This window comes from Octopus bimaculoides, chromosome 10, assembly GCF_001194135.2.
Source record: "Octopus bimaculoides isolate UCB-OBI-ISO-001 chromosome 10, ASM119413v2, whole genome shotgun sequence".
Lineage (NCBI taxonomy): Eukaryota > Metazoa > Mollusca > Cephalopoda > Octopoda > Octopodidae > Octopus > Octopus bimaculoides.
The window spans coordinates 4,825,667-4,834,635 of NC_068990.1; the positions used below are offsets into that span (position 1 = coordinate 4,825,667).

The 8,969-nt window shown below is 33.2% G+C and overlaps 1 protein-coding gene across 5 annotated transcripts in view; it reads right to left on the reverse strand.

Annotated features, from left to right (window-relative positions):
* Nucleotides 1-8,969, reverse strand: part of LOC106869047 (MAGUK p55 subfamily member 7) — a 582,860-nt gene that overhangs the window by 571,849 nt on the left and 2,042 nt on the right. The window lies entirely within an intron of this gene.

An 8,969-nucleotide genomic window follows, 5' to 3' on the forward strand; every position in this document is an offset into this window, starting at 1 on the left:
TTTCGTTTTATGTCTTCAAGGGTCAGTGGTAATTCATGTACCACATTCAACATTACATTTTTTATTTCTCCTTCTGATCTTAAAGCTGTGATTATTATATCATCAAATGGCTCGCAGAGTTTTGGTTTTAGTCTGGACAACCCATCCGCATGGCCTAGTTTTTTTGATGGTAAATATTCCATTTTGTAATCATAATTCAACTGTAGTGTATTCACTGTGTGTGTTGGTATTCCTTTTTTAAAACTGTTATTGAGTTTGCGACATAATCTGGTGAGAACATTCTTTCAGCATTTTTTGACAAATTACTATTCATTAATTGTAGCATTTGTTGCTATAATAGTAGTAGTAGTTGTTTTTTCAGTTGTTGTTGTTGCTGTTTTTACAACTCAAGCAAACCAGCCAATAATTCTTCCATGGTTTTACGATTTTGTATACTGTAAAATTTGCACAAAAAACTTTTGTGAGTTTTGTAACTCTTAGTGAATTTGTTTAATCCTTGTGAGTTTGTTAATTCCTTGTGGGTTTCTTAATTCCTTGTGAGTTTGCTAATTTCTTATTGCTACTGTTGTAATCCTCTGCCAGACTGTTATGGCACCCACTCCAGTATAGCAGTATAGTTAGTTAGATAAGTAAGAACACGACTATCTATCAATCGACTACTCGACTGACACCCTCAACTTCCTGTGTCACAGTATTTATAATGACTAGCACATACTGCTCGTCACATGGTAGGGGGTGTCCCATTATTACTATTATCCCCATAACAGTTATCAAAGTAATAAATGCAAGAGTAGTACTGGTAATCAGATATGGATTTGGAATTGCAGACTGGACCAGATGTGACAGACTTGAGAAAAAAACTAGAAAGCTGTTGACAATGTATGGAGCCTCTCATTAGATAAAGTGATAACAAATCTGCCAAACTTTTAGAGCATTTAGTATAAAAACAATAAAACAAAGTACCACTGTAGTTGTAGCAGAAGTAATAATCTAAGAGGTTAGTCACATTAGGTCAACCCAGAACAGACAAATACTATAAAGTAAAAGATGAATAGAAGATCGCATCAAGAGATTGAGACAGGAAGCAAGTCAACAACAGTTTCTCAAAGAAAGTTACACTAATTAAAACACCAAAAAAGAAAGACAATGTGTTAAGGGAAAAGAGGGAATGAATGTTGTAATTGAAGAACTGCAGTAAAGCATTGCTGTAATGTAACTAAAATAAAATGACATGAGAGTGGAGGACATAAGTTCCAGCAGAACTTCAAAATATAAAAAAAACAGTTTGAGAAACTGAAGGAAGTAGAAAGATACAATGATGAAGGAAGTTGAAGGAAGTAGAAAGATACAATGATGAAGTGGAAATGTTTGAGTGATATATGAAACAAGAAAGGTGTCCATAATACACAGATTTAGTTGATAGGAAGAGCAGAAAATGAATTACGATTAGAACAACAGGTCAAACTGAAAACCACTTTTGTCAAAACTGAAAAGGAATTATATACCTTTGTTGAATCAGTGAGAATCTTTAATAACAACATCAGAATAAAGTCTGGTATTTGTAAGTGTGGGTATAAGAAGAAGGCATAAGAACTGCTACAAGTATGTGGGAGTTTCAGAAGTTGATGGTATAAGGAATGGAATGATGAAAAGCAAAGATTAAGGGGAACTATTTCTAAAGGTTAAGGAGGTTATTAAAATTCAAAAGCTAATGATATAAATGACATCAAACTCATAAACCTGAGAGCAGTATTCATTATCAGATGTTATAAAGGAATAATAATCAAATGGAGAAAGGAAGCTCTTCAAAATATAATAAATAGAAAAAAAAAGGGGAGTTGACAACAATCTATAGAGCTTTACACTTACATGCAGAGGTCAATGGGTCAACGGAAAAGTGGCTAGATACCTAAGGCTGTTAATGTAGCTTGATCTCAAGTAATTAAACTCCTGCAGAATGACAATTTAATACTGAGTGGAGAAAAATATAATAATAATGCAAATTATGCTCTGAGAGAATGAAGAAAGGCATAACAATGTCACTAGATGGTTCACTAGGTATTATTTAAAAGTTTAGATTGGAAAAGGTGAGAAATAGTATGAACATGATCCAGAAAGTGTGGTGAAAAATGGCAAATCAAAAATATTTTGGGACTTCATGATCCAATGTGGTCATGGAATTGAACATTGGAAACCCAATACTGTACTTGTAAACAAGGGAGGATAATTGTACCTGATCATAGACATTGAGAGACTTGGTGATAGTGGAATTGTCAAACAAGGAAAAAAAAACTGATAAGATATGTATCTCATGAGTGAAATCAAAACATGTAGCTAATATAAAAGGTAAAAGGTATATATTGCACCAATAATTGCTGGTACCTCAGGTAGCGTGAGCAAAGAAACTGAAAAGTGGTTGGAAAAGATAGGAATAAAAATCAAATTAGAGCACATCCAGAAAACAGCATTACTTGACAGTGCAAAGAGTCTCTTCACAGTTCTTGAGAATTGTAAAAAGCATTCCAACATAGTTTATGGTAAGAAAATGAGGGGTCCATTAATGATGCCTCCAGCAACAAGCTGAGTATATCAGATACAATACTACTAATAATGATGCTTTCTTATTTAGTTACAAGGTCAGTCATATTGTGAGGCAGAGTGTAGTTTTTATCATCTACTCTAGCACTTGACAGGTACTTTATTTTATTGACCCTGGAAGAATGATGAAAATTTGCCTCGACAGTTGAGTATGAGTTGAAGGGTTACCTACAAAAGGTTGACTCCTTCTTATTCATGGACGACCTCAAGCTTTGCATTAAGGATGAATCTCAGATAAGTTTCTTCATTGGTTCAGTGTTTATTTTATGTTTAGTGCTGACACCAGATTGGAAATTAGATTGAAAAAGTGCAGTGTGTTAGTCTTGAACAGCAGCAAAATTAAATGCACAGGGGAATTGGTGATGCCATTAGGGAAGGTTATGAAGCATATAGAAGTGGTAGGTTATAAGTACTTGAGGATGTTGGAAATAGACAAAGTAATAGAGGAATTGATGGAAAAATTTAAAGTGGAATACTAGTGCAGACTGAGGCTTTTCCTCAAATCAGAACAGAATGGATGGAATAATACTGAAGCTAACAACACATGGGCAGTTTTGCTCCTTAGATACGGGGCAGGGGTAATTGCATGGATAGTAGAAGAACAAAACAGCTTAGACCGAAAGACAAGAAAGCAATTGACAAGATATGGGGTTTTTCATCCAAAGAATAAGTGACACAGGTAGACTGTATGCACCAAGAATAAGAGAAGAGGACCAACTAAGTGCAAACACCACATTAGAGCAGAAGAAAACAGCCTGGTATGATACAAAAAATGCTATGGAACTACTATTGTTGAAAGTAAGAAGGTTAGACTTGTGCTACTTTGAAGATTGCAAAGAGAAAACACAGTACAAGTATTTGAGGATGGATGAAATTGAAAATAGGTGGATAGAGAAAAGAATGTATGAGAAATTCCATAGAGGTGTTGAAGATAGAAGAGGCAAAGGAAAATGTGGTTACGGATGGTTTAAAGTGATTAAAAACTGGAAATTTTTAAAGTCACTTTTACAGGTTAATGTTTGCTCTCGAGAAAGTATAAAGAACTAATTACATCAAGCACAGAAAATGACACAGAGCAGAAAGCAACAAGAGCAAAATTTGTGGGAGAATGGGGAAACTTTATGGAAAATTATCAGTCAATATACACTGCTAGTTCATAAAGAAGATAATAGGTGACTAGACAATATAGCAAGGATAATCCTTTGGACACTTTGCAACAAGTATGGACTTGACAGAACAGAAAATTGGTATGAACATAAACCTGAAGACATTAGAGAAAATGATAATACAAAGATCCTGTGGGAATTTATGATTCAGTGTGACCATGAGATAGAGTAAAGGAAACCAGATATAGTGATAACTGAGAAAGAAAGCAAAGAGTGATGGATCATAGATATAGCATGCTCAGCTGACAACAATGTATGTAATAAAAAAGAAAAAAAGCTAATAGATAATGACAGGTAAGCTTGGGAGGTTAAGCAATTTTGGTTGTTGAAAACTGTGATAAAAATACCAATAACTGTCAGAGCCTAACAAACAATAAATAAAGATCTTGAGAAGTATATTTAACAAGCAAGGGTTGCAATAAGGGTGGAGTACTTGCGGAAAATAACATTGCTTGGAACAGCTTTAATACTTCAGAGAGTGCTTGAAAAATAAGGAGTGCTGTCTCATTTCACTGGTAGTGAATGGCTGATACTCTAATACACCTTCAGGGTTAGAAAGTGAGCAAAAAATAATAATAATAAATGGTACAAACATGAAAGATAGGGCGTAAATGATAAAAATAAATATAAGCTCCTGTGGGATTTTATAAATCAATGTGACTCCCTGATCGATGCTCAGAGCACAGACATTGTTGTGGTAGATAAAGAGAAATCAATCATAGATATTGCCATATCAGGGGATGCATGCGTAGATAACAAAGAGCTGGAAAAGATGGAGAAACGCAGAATACTAAAAGATGAAATTTCAAGAATGTGAAGATTTTGAGATAAGTACTTGGATGTTAAGTAGTTTAATATCCAATGATACTTAACATCTAGGTACCATGTCTAAAAGACCTTTGACAACAGATTGCTGTCTGCTCTCACAGAATTAACCAGAGCAAGCAAGATTGAGAACTCTGAGAAGTAAAATATAATAACAACAAGACATGGATATACAGGAGGACATTGTCATCACATTGAAAGATATTCAAGCCAGAATTGGTAAGATGAAAAGTTGGAAGGCAGACAGACTGAACCTAGTTCAGGGTTTCTGGTTCAAGGTTTTGATGAATTTACATCCTAAACTACAAAAACTTCTGAAAGGTGTGTACACCAAGGAATTGTACCAGAAGGAATTGTCAAGGAAAGAACTGTGTTGATTCAGAAGGACCCACTCAATGGTGCTCTGGCCAGTAACTATTGTCCAATTGCTTGTTTACCTATGATGTGGAAGCTTCTAACTTGGATAATAGAAAAGAAACTGTATGGTCATCTTGAAAGAAATGAAATGCTAGCAGATGAACAGAAAAATTGCAGGAAGGGATTACAAGGAATAAAGGATCAGTTGCTGGTTGATAAGGCAATTCTTAGGAACCATCAAAGAAGGTTGACATGCCTATCAATGGTGAGGACTGACTATAAGAATGCATATGATATGGTTCCTTGTGGATTCTGAAATTCCCAGAAATGACCAGGGCAGTGAAAAATTTGATTTATTTGCTCAAAATTAGTATGAGAAACTGGAAGACAATTTTTACTGCTGGTGGAAGTGTAATTGGAGAAGTTGACATCAAGAGGGGAATCTTTCAAAGTAACTCAGTGTCACCTGAGCTGTTTATTGTTTGTATATTACTGTACTCCATGGCTTTGAGAAATATGGGTGCTGGTGACAAACTACTGCAGAAAAACATGAAACAAATCAGTCACCTGATATTCAGGAATGATTTGAAACTTTATGGAGTTAGCAGAGGTGAATTAGATTCAGTCTGTACGAATTTTCTCACAAGACATCCAGTTGGCATTTGGTATAGAGAAATGTACCGTTATTGAACTGAGGAGAGGGCAAAAGTAGACAGCAGTAGAGTACAACTTTAAATGATGAGTGGATAAGAGAAGTGAACAGAGAGGGTTACATTTTGGGGTTTTACAACTAGGCCAAATGTTGAACACCAAGATGAAGGAGGTAATTTCTGAATATATCAGCAGAGTTAAAAAGCCATGTCAGTCTAAATGGAGGGAACCGGATTAAAGGCATCAGTGTATGACTTGTGGGTGTGATATATTACTACACAGGAGTTGTGGAATGAACAAAGGAGGAACTTGTCAACATGAATAGTAAGAGTAGGAAAGTAATGGCTATGCATGAATGCCTTTATACTAGAAGTAACATCTAGTATAAAGGCATCCATGCATAGCAGGGCTTTACCTACTTAGGAAGGAAGGTGGAACAGGACTTGTTGGAATAGAGGCAAGTGGTGAGAAGGAGGTAAGTCCTTGCATGACCATCTGAGGAATATCGATGAAAGAATATTGCAGGCTGTACTGAGTGAGAAGGTGACCAGTGACAATGGTGAGACCCTCCAGGATTACAATATGAGAACTAATAAAGAAAAGACCATCAACCAAAAGATGCATGATAGATGATGAAGTAACAGATGAGTGTGAGAAGAATAGGGAACGAGGAGAAAGCATTTGAAAAAAAATTAAGTGCAGATTACAAAATACCATACTTTGATATTGTCAGAAAAGCTTTTGTATGAAAAGGTTGAATAGAGCTGAAGTGAATAAAGAAAAATCCTACTGTTTTCTGAGAAATCCAGAACTCAAAACTCATCTCAGCACAAAATCAAAATTAGCTCATTAGAAAACGCTAAAAATCTACAAGGAAGCATACTATGGAATGTAACTGCATGTCATATGACAGCTGTAAAATATATGCTTTCATGCAGTCTAGTTTTACATAAAACTAAAAGTTGATAGAGGTGGAGATTAGATGTACTAGAAACTATGCCACAATTCTAGAATTACAACATGTAAATTCTAAGACATTCATATCTCACAAGACCTACAATAATGAAACAGTTACCATATTCTGAAACATTCTAGTTATGAAGAGTTGTCTCAATGTATTATATATGACAAAAAGTACTCAACAAGAACCAAAGATGACGTGTATTGAAGATTTGTACAGTTGTGCTGTGATTACTTGCAATGACAAGATTATTTGAATGAAATAATAAATACACTGAGAAATTCGTTAATCTAAAATGTAGGTTAACCAGTATATAGCAGCAAATGCTATAATAATGAGATGGCCTGTTTGCTAAATGATAATAATTTTTTCAATGGCAATGATTATATTAATTATTTATAAACAGTATTTTGTATAAAATGATCACTTTATGCATATCCATTCTTAAAACTTAAAAGAAGTAATGAGCACCAAACTAAAACAAATTTATTTCATTTCAGGAATTGATAACTGTTATAAGTGATTAGAAACCCCAGATATAATATTGTCCATACGATAAGATTATTAAACAGGAAAAAACCCATCTAACTAAAGAAAACATTATGATGAGTTGTCAAAAGAAATTGATGCTTTAATGTCATTGATACACCCTTGCAGAAATATTGAACTTACATTTTATATGGAAGTGAGCACTAAATTTTACGTTTGATAAACTGTCTAAAATGATGAACTTCATGTCATACTCTCAAACTTAATAGAGCTTCCTGATTAAGTCTCCATATGGCGTTAGGAAGGGCATCCAGCTGTAGAAACTCTGCCAAATCAGACTGGAGCCTGGTGTTGCCATCCGGTTTCACCAGTCCTCAGTCAAATCGTCCAACCCATGCCAGCATGGAAAGCGGACGTTAAACGATGATGATGATGATGATGATGATGATGATGCCATCAAATGCAATCTTACAAATCTTACAAAAGAGTAATGCAATACGACAAAGGCAATAAATGTTAACCAAAACTTTACATAGTGCACAACTTTTGAGGATTCATTTGATGAAGCAATATTTAAATGCCGTGACAAAGAGGCTCTCAAATTATTGACACAACAAGTGCAGTACTAATATGGTTAAGAGGAGAAATATCACAAAAAGTAATTGAGATTTTTATTTTTTTATAAAACAGTGATATTGGCTGGCTGGTTGGTTGGTTAGTTGGAATAAGAGCAATATTAATCTGATTTCAAACTGAAATGAAGAAACGATTGATGCTAAAGTACAGCAATATTAAAATGGTATATATATATATACACACACACATATATATACATGCATATATATATGCATATATATGTGTATACATATATGTATACATACATACATATATATATATACATATATGTATGTATATATAAATATCCATATATATATATATATATATATATATATATATATATATATATATAATTCAGAATAAATGGATGATGCTGAATAAATATTAAGAAATATGTGGCGAAATTTACAAAAAAGACTAACTTGATATGTGTGCACATATTTTCATGCTTCTTTGCATGGTTGATTTTGATTTCATATAGATGTGATTGTAGGGATGTATATAACAACACAAAACACTTTTTTTCAAAGAAATCATGATCATGAGTGTAAAAATGTGATTAAATTTTATATATATTTTATGATAGATAAAAATATATTTTGTTGTATGTATTTTGTGATAAGTAAAAAGAATTAGTGAATGATAAGATATTTTGTTAAACACTTCTATTAAAAATTACATTCACTATTTTGGAATACAGAATAATTTACAAAAATTAAATTCATAAAAAGTCCAAATGATAATTTCATCATTCTTAAATCTCATAAATATTCTAAGAATTCTAGAAACGTATCAAGAAAATGATCATGCATTAAAAATGCCTATTTTTGATATATGTTTACCTTGCTTTCATGCAAAATCACCTATTTTATTTGTTACATAACACAGTTTTGATATTTCATACATTACTTTATTGTTGAAACCTTCGATGGCTCTTTTTATCATTTGAAGATGCTCAGGACAATACTTGATTTATATACATAGAATTTTATAGAGAATATACATATATTCATTTATTTCATATACACTATTTACATACTGTAAATTCAAAATGTATATACCATGCATTCTGCTATGTTATATTTGCTTATACATACACAATTGCTAACTAAACTAATACCCATAATTTGTATGCTGCAAATGATTATGAGGATACAATGAAATATGCTTAAATTCATCATTTCAATGTTAATGAATTACCGAGAGAGCAAAATGAACAGCAGTATATACATGTGTGTGAGTGTGTGTGTGTAGATAAGTATACATATGTATGTATGCATACATATATATATATATATATATAT